At 39.4% G+C, this 16,194-nt stretch overlaps 1 protein-coding gene across 12 annotated transcripts in view; it reads right to left on the bottom strand.

Annotated features, from left to right (window-relative positions):
- Positions 1-15,949, bottom strand: part of foxp1b (forkhead box P1b) — a 183,957-nt gene extending 168,008 nt beyond the window's left edge. For 4 of the 12 annotated variants that reach the window (XM_050038830.1, XM_050038835.1, XM_050038837.1 and 1 more), the window contains exon 1: positions 15,529-15,706. The gene's annotated coding sequence lies outside the window, so the exon portion shown is untranslated. Of the gene's footprint in view, positions 1-15,528; positions 15,708-15,760 lie in introns of those variants that run through there. The other 8 variants (XM_050038838.1, XM_050038842.1, XM_050038843.1 and 5 more) reach the window with 4 other exon arrangements.
- Positions 15,950-16,194: the final 245 nt, after the last annotated feature.

Genomic DNA, 16,194 nt, shown 5'->3' with positions numbered 1-16,194 from the left:
CCTCCCGAGTACCTTTGTTTAGTCAAATCAATGCAAAATCGATGACCAATCCACACTTAAAAGGTCTATTTTCATTCCACTTAAAAAAAAAATCACTTTATCGGTTATCAGTGATTTTTTTTCCCCGCCTCTAAAATATGTATCAGTCTCAAAAACCCCATATCAGTCAGCACTAATACATTGCACATTCTGCCTTCAATAAAAAAAGGAAAGGCATTTTATATGACCAGGCTCAGTCCTTTCAAAGCACCTGAGCACATGACAAAAAGCTGTTTTATCTATTGATGCAAAGTTATTTTGGACATGAACAAAGCTACTTCTAATGTTCAACAAACTCAATGAGTTCAAGGATTTGCATGCAATGCACAAAGTAAATCAACATATAACATGCATTATTATCCTCTATGATTTACAGTAATCACCTCCATACATACTAACTTGTAGACCTTTGAGCTGATGACAACACATGGGGCAACAGTACTGTCTGCAAGAACTTGTTTTTCCAAGTCTGGTCACATGATCTGGAAAATCGTTGCTTATTTATGGATCAGAGTCCAAACATGAAGTGAGTGGCCCCGAAAGGCCTCCAGTATTAGCATATACAGTATACAGCAGTGGATGTGGTGGACAAAGATCACAGAGTGAATTATTGAAACCACCGTAAGTACAGTGCACCCTGAAAACACTTCACGAGATGACATCTCTCAGATGAATCATCAGCCAAGCAATGAGAAATGTCAGTTAGGCAATGAGAAACTGTCTCCACCATTGTTTACATATTGACTGGCACTATGTGGTTGGCCCTGATGAAAACAACACACAGCCTCCAATGGCATGATCTCACTTGGTGGAAAAAGAGCTGTCACTGTGAATCTGGTAGGAGGGTGTGGCATTGCAATCAATGAAGGTGGAGACAAAACAAATCTATTATTGGTTCCACGGCATGAAATCATACATTAGCTAAGGCCGGTTCTGAAACAGTCGATCCCGCGCCAGTTACTCTACAATTTACTGCTCAAATTGTTCTCACCTCTGCTTTTTCCATCCCTCTGTCTATGTGAGGTTCAACTGAACACTTCACTGTGGCCTGCAAGGTCTTTTACACAGGGCCGCTATTGATAGAAGAGATCAGAGTGACTGAGTGAAAGAGAAAGAGTGCATGAAGGATACAGAGTTTTCATCTGCTATCCATCTCATATTCTAATGTAGCCATTATGCTCTATAAAGAGACTGCTCATCTATTCATTTTATGGGGAATTTGCAAAAAAGATGACACTGCAAGAGGGTTGGTCGGAGTGATTAAAATTCTTTGAATTAGCCCTTCAATCACTGCATACAATTGTGTATGAAGTACACAGAAATGCACTCAAAATCCTGGCCCAAATCCTCTCTGTAGCAGGATATGAAAAGATTGATTTACTCATTTCTAACTGTGAGTTGTTTTCAGCGCGAGGAATTGATTGGTCAACACATTAAAAGCTTGTACATCATGCACTCCACGTACACAACATAGAAAGGCTTTTAGAAAAATAGCCAATACCTGAGAACAGCTGACTGCTTAAGCCGCACCATATTCACAGTGTTTACAACAGGTGCAGTGCATTCCCAACAAAAGGCTGTAAACAGTAAATAGTAAATGGTTAACAGCAGCGAGCTGAGAGGAAAGCAACTCTGAAGCACGTGTGCATGAAGGCACTTTGATGTCACTTGTCAGTTTCACTCATTGAAAACGGAAATACATACTAAATATAAATAAAACAATAATGTGAAACAAATCTATGTCCCTTTTGTACACAACCCCACATATCTGATGTGGTTTAACACGTGTTTGACCAATTCGTAAACTACTCCTGTCACAAATGAATCTCTGGTACAACCATTCGTCATCACCGTTTACAAGACTCAGATCTGCAACTGAAGGTCTATTCACATCACTGCTAATGTACAGGATTAGATCTTTTCTCATGCTTTTCACTATAGTGCCTGGAACAAATTAAGTAACAAATAAAGTTTCAGTTCCAGTTCAGATTCTCTCTCTCACTCACCCACTCATACACTCTTTCTCTGGTTCTCTCTCGGTCTTTCTCTTTGTCTCTTCTCAGACTAGACAGGTAGTCACTTAGATAAATGTCTTGCAAGCCACGAAAACATTTAACAAAAATTGCATTCCTAATATAAATGTGCATTCACTCGAACGTCAGGGTCATGGGGCTAAGTTGGCATTGACCCATTCAGGTCCTCTGCAAATGCTGGTTTATGAAATAGTTATTCAGGAGCTTATGTTAGGGTGTCTGCAGGTATCAGACACTTACATTTACTGCTTTTTAAAATAATTTTTAACCAATATTAAGACTTTTTGGACAAACAACCTTTTTCTTATCCAAACATTGCAGGTGAGTATAAAGGTAAGTAGTATATGTATGTTGTTTCATGCAGAGGTAGGTTTTATGTAGGACTATGGTAATTACAGTGAGTTAGCCAACAGGTAAGTGCAAGAATAAAGTTAAGTATTAGGTTCAGTGGTGAGTTTAAAAATTTGTAATATCAGAAATGTGTACTTTTTATACAGGAGAGCTTGACTCATTCGGCAAAAAGAAACTTAAAAAATGGTTAAATGACATTAGCTCAAATATTTGTGACAATTAAGACAACACAATTTCTTAAGGCCTAATATTTATACAGTTGAATTTGAGACATTTTAAGACTTTTTAAGGACCTGCAGACACCCTGTTGTGTTTGTGCTCTTATACAAAACTCATGACTGAACTCCAAAAGGTCCATCCTGTACAACACCAACTTTTTGCTGCTGTCTACAGTTTTTCTCAACACTGAGAACACTCAGTTTGTTTTTCACAGATAACGTCTTTACACGAGAGCTACGTACGTGCCTGTTGTTACCGCCCGCTGTTGTGTCACTTGGCTACCAGTGTGCGTGTGCATGCTACTGTACAGAGGTAAAGCACATTTGTCTTAGGAAACAGGGGAATACTACCAGCACCAGGCTATTACACAAACTGCTGCTGAAGCATCTCCTATAATCATTCAAACTGCATTTGAGATTAATCGACGACATGATTTTGATTTGATAAATTGTGCAGCTATGATGGATTCATAACCTTTCATTTCACTGAAGTTTGGTGTTTTTTCCCCTATAAAATATATGGTTGAGTAAACTGCATCACTCACACTGCTCTTGTCTGAGATTGACAACTGCATGTTGTAGTGACAGTCTTGTAATGTACAGAAAGACATAAGCATATTTAGAACTCATATAAGGAGTGAGAACTGTATTTAAATGGTTGTATGAACCTTATACAGCTGCGTCTCGCCTCTGCATTTAGTGCAATGAGACCCTGACAGTCTTTGCAGCAGCAGCACAGCAGGATGAGTTTCCCACTCACAAACAACAGATTTTCCAAATTCCAGCCGCTGTCCATTTCAAACTTGCCGCCTGCTGCACGTCACACAACGGACTGCTATGCTTGCTGCTGCGTGATTTTGGTGAGACCTTTGCAAGATCAGCCACTGCAGCCTCCCATCATCTAAAAGGGACTTTACACACAGCCGCAGCATCTAATGCAGAGCCGCTCAGTGAAAGCCACAGATGTATCACATGACAAGGATCTCTGTGTGGATCTCACCTTTACACTCACTTGATAAACAGGAGCCTCAAATACTGAACATGCTGCACGTCTGCATAAATCCAGATATTGGCCAGAACTAGTGGGCTAGAAAAGGACAATCCCTAGCCATAGTCATTCCTAGCCAGGGGTGTGTTCAGCCAACTGGCTATAATAAACAAAAATGTTGTTTTGGAAACTGGGTTGGGACTCTAATTCATTATGACCTTTTGGCCTTTAACTGAAATCTCAATATTGAATTTGCTTCTGATATTTCCACATCTGAGGACAACCTCATTCTTTTCGTCTGGCAAAAACACTTTTTAACAAAGTCAGAAAATAATGCTATGAGCTGAGTGAGTTTACTGAGAGTACCAAATGTTTTTACTGTGATTAGAGTTATACATGGGAGCAAGGGGCACTATCATCTCACAATGTCTAAAAGCAAAGTTGTTGTTTTTTTTTTAAAAGATATTTTTTGGGGCATTTTTAGCCTTTTTATTTGATAGGACAGACAAGCATGAAAGGGGGTGACAGAGAGGGAGTGACATGCAGCAAAGGGCCACAAACTGGAGTTGAACCCGGGCCGCTGCGTCAACAGCCTTGTACATGGGGCACCTGCTCTACCACTAAGCCACCGACGCCCCACCTAAAAGCAAAGTTAAAGTATATTACATTGTATAAACTGGGGTGTTGAAAATGGACAAAATAAATATTGTGATCATCACTACTTTATTTTTTATATGTTACAATATTTGAAGAAGTATTAAAAAAATCTAAATCTAAAATCTCAAACAAAAAAAAAGTTAACGTGGTGACTGCGGAAGAGTTTTATTAGAAACAACATTCTGTAATTGAAAAATGTATCTTTGCAGGATGACACATTACTTATTTGTTTAAAAATGAGAACCCTTACATTGGGCATATAAATAAAATGATAATGATAATTTTCTCTATACAGTTTTCCTTGTAAGAAACGTACCAATTATTTGATAAATGTTTGATATAATCAAACTAACCACACGCCTGTAGAGGGGGGCGCTAATGTACCTTAAACTAGTTGCCACCCACTATTAAACAGAAGAAGAAGTTAAAGAAGAAAAGGAAGTAGTAGAAGAATAAGACGACACCAGTCACAAAGCCAGTCATGGATGTATAAAGAGAACTGGAGCACCACAGTGTTGGAGGCTGGGCTGCATTCATTTCTATCTAAGTTGCTAGGTGGTGCATGGAGCCAAAAAGGTCGACTTCCCGGGTATAAAATCATCCAGACCTTCCACATTGTTGGGCCCGCAGAGCAAGCACACTAAAAACTTTGCTTGCGAAGCGGCTAACTTACAGTTTTACGCTGCGCTAACTTGAATGGGGATAAAATGATTTAATCTTGCAGCTCTTCTAGACTTTCAAAGTGTTATCGTACCGAATGGATCAAATTCTGATAGTGAAACCAGTCATTTCACAGGTGCTGTGAGGCTCAAAAAAATGTACAGACATCTCTTTCACAATGTAAGTCTATGGAAAAAAGACTTTCTGGGTCCAATAGCATCATGTAATTCCACAGTTTAGCCACTATGTAAAATTGGCCTCAAAGCCTGTCTCTGCTCTGCGCTAATTTGTACAGTAGCTAACATCATAAGGTTGCAACATTCAACACGCTCATGAAGTTTTCTTTAGTATGTTTGTTTTGACCACTGGGCTGCACCAAGATTGAATTCTCCACATAACGTTAGCTAGAGTAGCTGTTTAGCTACTTGTCTAATGCTAACTGTAAGTTAGCAAGTTAACGTCACTGACTTGAGGCTTTTTTATTAGAATAATATGACACAGCATCAACAAATGTGACTAAACGTAACATGAATAAAACTTAAATATATTTCCTTGTTTGTTAACATGATTTCTGCCTGAGTCATGTCAGATAGACATCATCATCAACCATGAATGAAATTTCATGATGCCATCAAATTCAGTCTTTTATTTTTGTTTTGATTGCAAAAAGGCACAAACTGCATACTGTGCAATATTTTTTTTTCTCTTTATTTTGTTTACGTTGACAGCTAAAACACTTAGAAAATGTTTTAAACCGTAAAATGTTTAAAACCCTTAACCAAAGACTTTCACATACTACTGACCAGAATTAAGTTGAGTGTTATTTGTCTATTTGTTGTTTAATTTATTAATAATCATTCTGATTACAATTGTTTTGAATCTACCTCAGATTTGTGAGGTGTTTCACTGTTTGGCAAGTGTTTGTCACAGCCTGGCAACAACAAAAAAGTTCTAACCACAATTAACCCTGTGGTTTCTTCAACTGTCACTAAGGAGGAAAAATCTGCCTTTAAACTTGAAAGAAACAATGATTGATTGATTGATCATGATAATAATCTATATCATATACATATATATATATAAATATATATCTTAGGGTTGCAACTGTATGAGGCTTTCACATTACAATAACGGTCTCAGAAAATATCGCAGTTTCACAGAATTACAGTAATACTAAATTATTATTATTGTATAAGAATGACCCTCAAAGGAATGAATATGGAAGGGTTATTTTTGGTTGAACAAACATCTTACTACTATAAATGTTAAACGTAAAACCATTTTGTTAATAGAAGTATGAGTAAAAAGTTTTCCTTTTGAAAATAACTAAAATAAGGGGAAGATTCTCCGTCCAGTCTGCAGTAAAATTAGAATTTTGGCATTTAGTATAATCATATGGAAAGATATGAATGATACAACTGAACTATCGCCCAACCCTAACAGAGTTAGCTTAAGAGCTTCTTTTAATCACAAAAACAACAATGACAAAGTGTTTATCAAGTCAGCACATGCAGCAAATGGTTAGCCACACTATCTGCTCCAACACATAATTCCATCCCAGGCTAATCTATTGACTGAGATGATAAACAAAAAAATAACTCCTGTGAAAATAACCATCTCCAACTGAGTGGTTTGGGAATGGAGCCCCACCCTGTTTACAACACTGAGAACAAAAACAAACTCCCTCCAAGGAGCCCGGGCAAATGCAAGTCACACACTCCAACCAATACAGGCAAACAACAACAATGTCTGAAGATCTACTGGGAGAGCGGGCTATCAAACAGCAGCAGCCTGCGCACAAACAAGGTGTGCATCTCTGTATGTTTGAGGGAATTGGAGAGTGAGAGAGAGAGAGTGTCTGAGAGAGAAAGCGAGAGTTGGTGTGAAAGTGGAATTGAGTAGCAAACAAAGTCAAATACCACCCCCACCACCCCAGACTCAGGTCAACTGAATCATCAGGAGTCGGGGAAGATACCGTCACCACCTTCCATGAATAGCTCGCAAAACCACATCAGTATGACTTCACCGTGGCAAAGCAAGTAGTTTGAGAACACTCTCCCTCAATATCCAGGGGACTCTGAATGAAGAGGTAATGAATCTCAGTTAACAAGGCCATTATCAGTGAAGGAACTACATCATCAGGGGGGACTCCAAATCCATGAGGCCCTTACATACACTGGCCTTTTATTGTTGCTATTAACCGCTCAGGTATACTGGTAACAATTGTACATGAGAAAAAAAAGGCACAAAGATAAAAGTACGGTGCTTCTGATCTCACACTGTACATCATAACAGTAAACAATGAGACTGTATAAGGGACATGGGGCCCAATTAGCCATCTCTGCTCTCCGCTGTCAAGTATTTAAACAGTCTGCAAGGATGATAATAGTAACCTGCATACTTTCATCTGTGATCCAGACTCATCAGCGTGGTAGCACCTCTGCTGAAGCGCTGCACTGCATCTTGGGTAATTACTGCTTCCCAATTACCACCCAGCTGGTAAATATATATCAAATAAACAAGCAACAACCCGTCAATTAGGAGCACCCTTTCATAATGGGGGGTCCAAAAATGATGTTTTATGTACAGACTGAAGATAGCAGCGTAAAAACGGAGCATTCAACTTCAAAGTGAACTTGTATCAGTCAAGCGCGGTTACATCTGAACGTAACACTTTGTAAAATAATTGAATCACATGTGTTTTTGAGGCAATTAATACGAGCATCTAATTAAAGGTGTTTTAATTGCCAAGAGGGCAACATACACTACAGGAACAGTGTGGTTCCACTAAAAAAGGACTTAAAAATGAAACATGGCCTTTTCTTCACAGACGAGTGGAGAGGGACAGTAACATTGTTGAATTCAAAGGCAAAGAGAACAGCTGCAGCAACAGTCTGTCAACAAAATTTGCATTGCTGCTCTCTCCTCATCTCCATTACTCTCTCCTGTCTCTCCTCAAGCCCACGGAGCTGCCGGCTTAGATCTGAGTACTCTGATGGCTTATCACATAGCGAGCAGCAGGCTAAGCCGGAGTGATGCGCCCAAAAGACATGATCAAAGCACACCAACTTTCCACCCGGCAATGATGATGGAAGAGCAGGCCCTGCCATGTTATGTTTCTTATTAGGCTGGGACTGCCAACGGAAAACACAGCCAAGAAGTCAAGCATGAGGCCCTTAAAGATGTGCTCCTGTAACCTTATTCTACATTACGCTGCCTGCTAGAGTTAACAGGGTTTAAGTGATAGTCTGTGACATTTTCATATTAGTCAATTTGGGCTCTGCTACTCTCATTCTCACACTGATCTAACATAATGATTTAGCCCGATTAGGAAAGCTTTTAATTTGCAGCCCCACGCATCCTGTTTTGGACAGGTCTTTAAGGGGAACACCACCTGAATTAAGAATTCTAATATGTTATTTCCATGGCCCTGGAAAATTCAATCAGTATTTGTGAACATGAGCTATTCTCTCTCAAGGCCAGAAACCAGGGAAGTAAGTCACAATCTTGTGATGTCATAAATCCAGAGCTGCTCCATAGACAATAAGTGGGGGACTGATTTTGTGGGCCCACAGAATGATTATTTTCTTTTTATACCCAGATGAGCATTATTCTGTTGTAATGTTCTCAGTAACAGAAAACATACATACATATAGACCGAATCACAATGTTTTTTTACAATAACTTCTGGGTAGAAAATCCTCGAATCATGGCACAACGAAAACATTGTCTAAATAAGTTAGATGTTAGCCACCTAAAACAGGCTTACCATCAATATCAGTTTAAGTGTGCACTATATTAGAATATTTTCACCGCATTACCTCGCCGTCAGACAGCCTTTTCTGACGGCGAATTGAAGCCATTATATGAAAGCCACCAGACTCTGCTGACAAAAACAGTAATTGTACCTTGCTGAACACTGAATTGCCGGTCTGCTGTGGTATCTATTGATTAGTGTGTAAACTAAAGCAGAGCAAATATTCAAGTGTAGCGTACACTTACACTGATATTGATTCTTTTTGGGTAGCTAAAATATGTTTTGCTGCGGCCCCGTCCACAGCAGTGCATTGTTTAACTTCCGTACAGGTAGATTTGGTTTATCAAAGATGCTAGCGGAGCAACACAGGACATAAAATAAGCACAGCAGAGACGTCAAATGATCGACCACATTGTTTGACTATTTATCTTTAAACGTTACAATTATGGCTGAAAATGCAAACAAAATAAACAAGTTTGCCAATTTCTCCGCAATTTAAATGAATCTCCAGTTGTTAATCAGGAAGTGTCACAGTGATTCGGTCTACACTGAGAATATTCCCCTGGGTGCTCTTTAGGGCTGTCAACGAATATTCTAAATTCGAATTTAATTTCGAATTTGAAAAAAAAAAAAGGACCTTCGAATGTGAAAATTGATATTCGATTGTGGAAAAAAAAAAAAAACACCACCGCAGCTGTCCTCTTTGCGAGTGGGCGTTGGCATCAGACGCGCATTTCTCCATGCTGGTCGACAAGCGGTTCTGCTCCCAGCTGTTGTCTCCGTCACCCGGCGTGACACATTCGCTTGCGGCTCGCATAGAAAATAGACCAGACGCCGAAACGATTGCTGCAGGGCACGAGCTGGTCACGGTCCGGCGCTTCGAGGCTAGTCGCAGGGCTTCCGCGGGCGGTGTGGCCACGGGTCAGAGAGGGGGGGGCGAGCGAGAGGTCCGCGGTCGTTTATAACGTAATGTTATAGATAATTGTTTTATGTGTTTTAATGTGTAGGTATGTAAAGACATTTATGTTGAAACAAAAATACCTACAAGTAGTTATGTTTCCTTGTATTAATACATATACAAGTATGTTTCCTTGTATTAGTTTGCCCTCTTGTGGACATAAAGCGAAAAAAAAAATTTTGAATGGTTCGAACCTTTGAGTTATTTTTAGAAGGAATATTCAAATGTCATTTTTGAGCAATTTTGACAGCCCTAGTGCTCTTGGTGTCATCTGTCTTTACAAATCCATCCGTCTATGGAGCAGTTCCAGACTTTATACTTCAAGACATCACAAACATTTTTTTACTTTATTAAACCAGTGGTTCCCAACCTTTTTCCTTAAGGGTCATCATTCCTATCATTGAACTGGTGACCCCTGAGTAAGTGACATAACTGATGGATATTTCACAATACTTAATGCATATTTATAACAGTACAGAACAACTGATAAACTGTACAATTAACCCAAATAGTGAACGTTTGTGTAAAACGAGAGGTTTGGATGAATTTTGTGAAAATTATTTCCTGTGAATGTCGCATCAGAGAGGAGTTTTCCTGTTATTTGTAGCAACTTATCATATGATTCCTTGTCTGCATTATGTATTTCTGTTTTTGATCGTTTGTTTTTAATAATCATACATACATAATAGGTATTTTGACTAATTCAGTGCTTTCTTCTCCCTGATGCTTTACTATTTTTTTATTAGCTTTTTGGTTGTTGTAGCTGTGTACTTTTCTGACGCAGGACGAGGCTGTTTAGCAAAGAGTGAAGGTTCTATAAATATAGCTTGTGTTCAGATGTTCACTTTTTTTTTTTAATATCTGTATCTTGAATAATAATCTGAAGTTTAAAAATATCTATTTGATTTGGTTTTGTTAACAGAAATGAATGAAATGCTGAGATAAAAGCCTAGTGTATATATATTTTTAAAAGTTTTCTTACAACTTTTAAAATCAAGAAAGCATCATGACCCCTTGTGAAGCTTTGGCAGACCCTAATGGGGGTTGGGACCCTCAGGTTGGGAACCAGTGTCTTAGACCATAGGAATAACACGTATGAATTTTTAACAGGCGTAATTCCCCTTTGAGATCTCAACACTTTGGTGCATGTGAAAACTTTGATATTTCCAGCAGCAGTTTGGCATAAACAGAGGAACCTGTGAGATAACACAAGCAGCCACCACAACTGAACAGAAAAAGAGCAGCGTGCCACCACCAGAACTTTAACCGTCATAAACAGAGAAAATGTATCACAGATCTAACCGCAGTGTTTGCCTGAAAAGTGATTTCTGGCAACGGCAGCACAAAAATATCAATCCACATAACTTCAGTTGTGTGGAAAAAAAATTGGTTTAACCTTTATAAATTGCAAATTTACAGTGATGTTACTTCTTAAACTATCACAAGTCTCACTCCCATTTTAGGTAAATATCACATCCCACATCAGTGAGGCCACCTTTTAAACATGAATACCACCATGTAAGTTTAGGAAAGCTTAATTTCAATATCATCTGCACCAGAAAACCAACAGTCACATTATTTTTCTCTTTTTCTGACTTCTCCAAAATTGCGAGGAAAGCAAAACTGCTTATTGAAAACTGTAATGACAGATAAAATCAAATGTTGTTAGGCTCTAGATGACTTTATGCTGTGTAAAGTTTTAGTAAGAACAGCAAATGGAAGCAAGAGGCATCTTTTGGAGCTGCGGGCTGCAAATCATACGCTGCTGTTCAAACATAAACTTATGAAAATACTGTGGAGATTCAGCCAGAGAAAGGAATCACTTATAGTTTGTCTCCCTGGCATGATAAACCAAACAACACATGAGGTTATGTTAGAATAACTACACCCTCTCAGTGGAAACCTTCGTCAACACATACTTGGTAGAAAATTCCCTAAAAATGAAATGATGTCATCCACCAGGCCATCGAAGCCACATCATAAACACACGCAGACTGACACACAGACTGGACAGCTGATAGAAACAGGTGCTGAGGTTTCGCCTGGCAGCTGAGCACAGCTTGTAGCATATGGCTGAGCCCCTCATGTCTGGATGAAAATGTTTGTAGCTTACCTGCATCATTCCCAAAACAGACAAGTGCTCTGTTATTAAAGAAACTCAGAATTTAAGTTGTTACATGCTAAGAGCCTCTTGCACTCACTCAAAATGAGAACAGGGAATTGCTGCGTACCCAAACTAAAACATCTGGTACTATATAAAGTGTTTTAAAAAAAATAAAATAAAAATGGAAAATTAGAGAAGAAACAAAAAAGAACACTTGAACTTAAATAATTTTCTAAATTGACCGAGTTGGGTTTATTTTGTTTATTCAAATAGGCTAACGCATGAACACCTATGTCTGAGTGCAAAAGATATAAAAACATGATATGCATGGTGTCAAATGTCAATGCAAACCACACCGCAGCGTGAAACCAACATTGGATTTTTCATCTATTTGTCCCAAGTCTTTCTTTATCTTGATCGAGATGTGTCAACCGACAACATGCTCAACTTTTACCTTCAGTATTCTCAAGTATCAAGTGAGTATTTGCAAAAACCTATATAACCTAGATTGAAATCAAGGGTAAAATATGTTGATATCATAAAATACTTATTATACCATAATTGTGAAAAGTCACTGTATGGGGAAAGGGACTGAGCAAAATAATTTTTTACAGGTACTACTGCAATATAAGTTATTGATGTAGCAGATGCAAAATGATATGCAACCCATCTAGCCTAATACGAACTTCAGTGCATATACAACACTTCATTATTTACTTAAAAAACACAACTACTTTTATCTGGAACCAACACACCAACAACTAATTCAATACACCAACTTTACAGAAGACAATATAGATATTTTCTCACACAGGACACAGTCTGTATCCCAGTATTCCTGAGACACAACACCAGCAGTAAATTCATTTTGTAATACAACGTAATTGATTGTAGTTGCATGCAGACGATTTACATTTTTGTCAGCATCCCTCCCTTTATTAAGGACAGATGACAGTAGAAGACAGTAATTAATGGCTACATGAGTTAATGGCCGTCCAGAGCATTTTGCAGTCTCCATAGAGACTGAGGAGCTGCACAGAGCACACCTGAAGCTGTCCACTCTCTGACCAATGGCCATCCCTGGCATTGAGAACCGTCTGCCTGGGCACGCCACAGGGGCCGGGACACACTAACCTTTACCCTGGAAATATTGTTCTGCTTTCCTTTGTTATCATTTCCATTCATGTAATACAGCACTAATGAGCGCGCTGCACCACTCGTATTCATATTGCCAGTACTCTTCCCCCTTTTGTGTTGTGTGAATCAAACATGCAAAAATCACATGACAAATTCATTTACCAGAAAAGTCCCTTTATGCATCTGTCACTTGTCTCGCTTTGTGCAAAAGTATTTCAAGTAACTGGTTTGAGGGCGTCTTGTATCTGAAATCAAATGAGGGGTGAAGCCAGCAAATAAATCACAAAGAAACAATATAGCAAATGCAGAACCTTATTCCCAGACTGGACCGAAAATAACTCTCCTTATCATTCAGCTGCAAGCAAGGGTGCACAGTCAGTTTACAGCCCCTCCGTGCCCAGCACAGGGTATTTCAATGTGTGTTCACAAATACTGAGCCGTCAGATGAAAGAGAGGGCCGCTCCACTCAGGGATGGGAGTCCTCACGCTGAATGCACGAGTGACTGATTACTTTCTTACCAGTTGAACCTCAACTCTCTACAAAGAAGAGCCTGAGCCCCAGCCTGAAGAGGCCAAACTAGAAACAAGGGCTTTCCAAATAATACAAAATCACAGATCGGTGCGTTAAGGATCTTGCGTCATTACAATGCATGCAGCTGCTCTTCCTCAAATTTCAAGCGTTTTTACTTTCCCCCCTGCCAACTCAATTTATTCAGTACTAGTATGGAGCAGAGAAAGTACAGCCAGTCTGGTTTCTAGAAGCAGACGCGAGGGACGGCGTTAGGTTGTTCCCATCCGAAACAGCAGTAGGCTGACTGTATGTAACAGCCGTGTCAAACGGCAGGCCTAGAAAAAGTTGCAAAGAAAGTTCATCCTGTGTTTTAAAACCTGGGTCAGCATTTGCGAAGGTCCATTTCTGCATAAGTGAGCACACAAACCCCAGTGCCTGTTCAAATAGTCTGCAGCTCTCTCTCAGGCAGCTCATGACAACAGCCCAGCAGCAGCACTGTTTGATCTCCAATGTTTTCCTTAATCTGGGTTGTCAAGGTTCGCTTGTTGGAGGCTGTTTACTTTACTTCTCCTACAAAAAAGTGTTTTTTTCCCCTCAGACAATGACTAATCCAAAGACCAAGAAGGAGGGAGCACTGCCAGCAATAGTTGTTAAAGCTGCAGTTTCCCTTTTGTAAATTTTCAGATGGTTTTAGTCCCGCTGTTGCCAGCTGCAGACTTACTGTAAAAAATATTAGGGCAATATTTCACTCTAGTGTGTATGCAGTTCACTCTCACTAGTCATACATAATCTGTTTTTTATATTTATAAAGCTATCATTTTCAACAGGAATACTAATTCTCTTTGACTTGCCAAATTACAAATAAATCAACATGGATTAACTACACAAGACATGTTTTTAATATGTACATATATATATTTAAAAGCTGCATGCAGTAAAATGCATGAGCATACTGGTTACCAGTGTGTAATACACCTGTTGTAAAATATACATTTCAACAGAAATGGATCTTAAATATGTATTGCTTTGCTTTGAATGTATTTCTGCAGGGCAAAATATTTTTGCTTCAGTACATTCCTTTGGACAGTGCATTAGGATAACATTTAATTTACACGTACATACTGAAGTTATAACAGGTTACTGTTAATTTAACAAAATGTAAACTCTATTTTTACAAGTGATAATACAGTGATATTCAATTTCAGCCTATTTACAGTTACGATAAATGTCCAACTGTAAGCTGCACCACGTCTGACTTAATAAAACCACTTAGTTCAAACTTTGAGCCTCATACAGGTAAATAAAACGCCTTTAAAACTTTTAATGTCGAGGTGTAAGTTTAAGTTGCCACAGCTATAATTAAAGAACAATTCTCTAAATCCTTTGTGTGTCAGGAGAAGTGAACTATGAGGTGAATATCCGCTTTAAATGTATTGTGTGCAGCCACACAGAAACAACAGCCTTTAACAGCTCCAGTGACTGACAGCTAAATAAAAGTCGAGCTGCCTCTTAGCTAAAGCTGTATTACAGCTATAATAACTATAGTTTAGTGCAGTTGTAAAGCCTTCCTCCGGTCTTTCGGAGTTTTGGAGGACAGCTAACACGTGGGGAAAGGCTCCCTCCCTGGTCTTACTCCAAAGAAATCACGGCACTCAAACTTCCCTTTCACCGTGTAAACTTAACAACTTTTACGGATGTATCCGTCACAGGTAGCGGTGTAATGAACTGTTAACGGCTATCGCTAACCAGCACTTTTCAACCAACTGTGGCTACAAAGGTGCATTTCCCCCCGGGGTCTCGTGAGTAGCCTCAACTAAGTTAGTAGCCCAACTTTCCAAAAAAAAAAGTAGAGGATACAACAGTCGTAGTTACAAACCTCACTCCTGTTACAGAGACGTTAAACTGCGCTACCGACCAGCCCACATGCTAATAACACAGGTGTTTGTTTATTCCTTTATTTCGCTAATTGTAACAACTGTAGAAAACGGTAGCAAAAAAGCGAAGGCAAACTCCGTGTGTGTGTGTGTGTGAGTGTGTGTGTGTGAGTGCAGCATCAGCAGGTATCTAGACACGATACAAAGCTAATGTTAACATCATGATAATAGTGAAACTTACCAGAATGGAAAACGCTTTACAGCAGCTAACAGGCGCACGCGGAGAGTACCGATTTGCTAGTATGCGATAACGACCCCGTGCACGCGAGAGCTTGTGTACCGAGAACGCCTGCGACAACAAATCACACCGTAAACACCAACAAAATTTTTTACTCCGCCCGCCTTGATTGTTGGTGGCGAGGTGGGGGGACTAACTAAGTAACTTCACTACAGGGAGAAAGAGATCATCTTACCGAGGGCGTCGAGAAAGGAGCAAAATGTGGAGTTTCACACTCGCTGCCTGCCGGTCTGCCTCGCGGAGAAAGGCACGAGCTCCTCTCTTAATGTTGTTATTAGATTTTAACACGGCGAGCAAAGAAGGAGGAAAAAAAGGAAGAATCGCGGATTTGGATGTTGTTGTTTTGATGTCCCAAGTCCGTGACGTCATATCCACCTGCTTTGGTAAACAACGTTCATTGCATCGCAGATCCTTCATAGAAACATCATAGTCACAAGTACAATTCAGTAGCACTTAGTAGGTCCTTTCTACGGGGAAATGTAATGATATGCATTAGTTTTAGCTCAAAGTGTGACAGGAGAGAGGGGGCTGTCAGAAAAGCTAAAATGTCTAAGCTGACTAATTACAAGCGAGCCAGAATGAACTTATTATTATTTCAGAAAATTCTCC

This window comes from Epinephelus moara, chromosome 24 (assembly GCF_006386435.1).
Source record: "Epinephelus moara isolate mb chromosome 24, YSFRI_EMoa_1.0, whole genome shotgun sequence".
NCBI lineage: Eukaryota > Metazoa > Chordata > Actinopteri > Perciformes > Serranidae > Epinephelus > Epinephelus moara.
The sequence above is the reverse complement of the archived record's forward strand: the minus strand, read 5'-3'. Positions and strand labels throughout refer to the sequence as shown.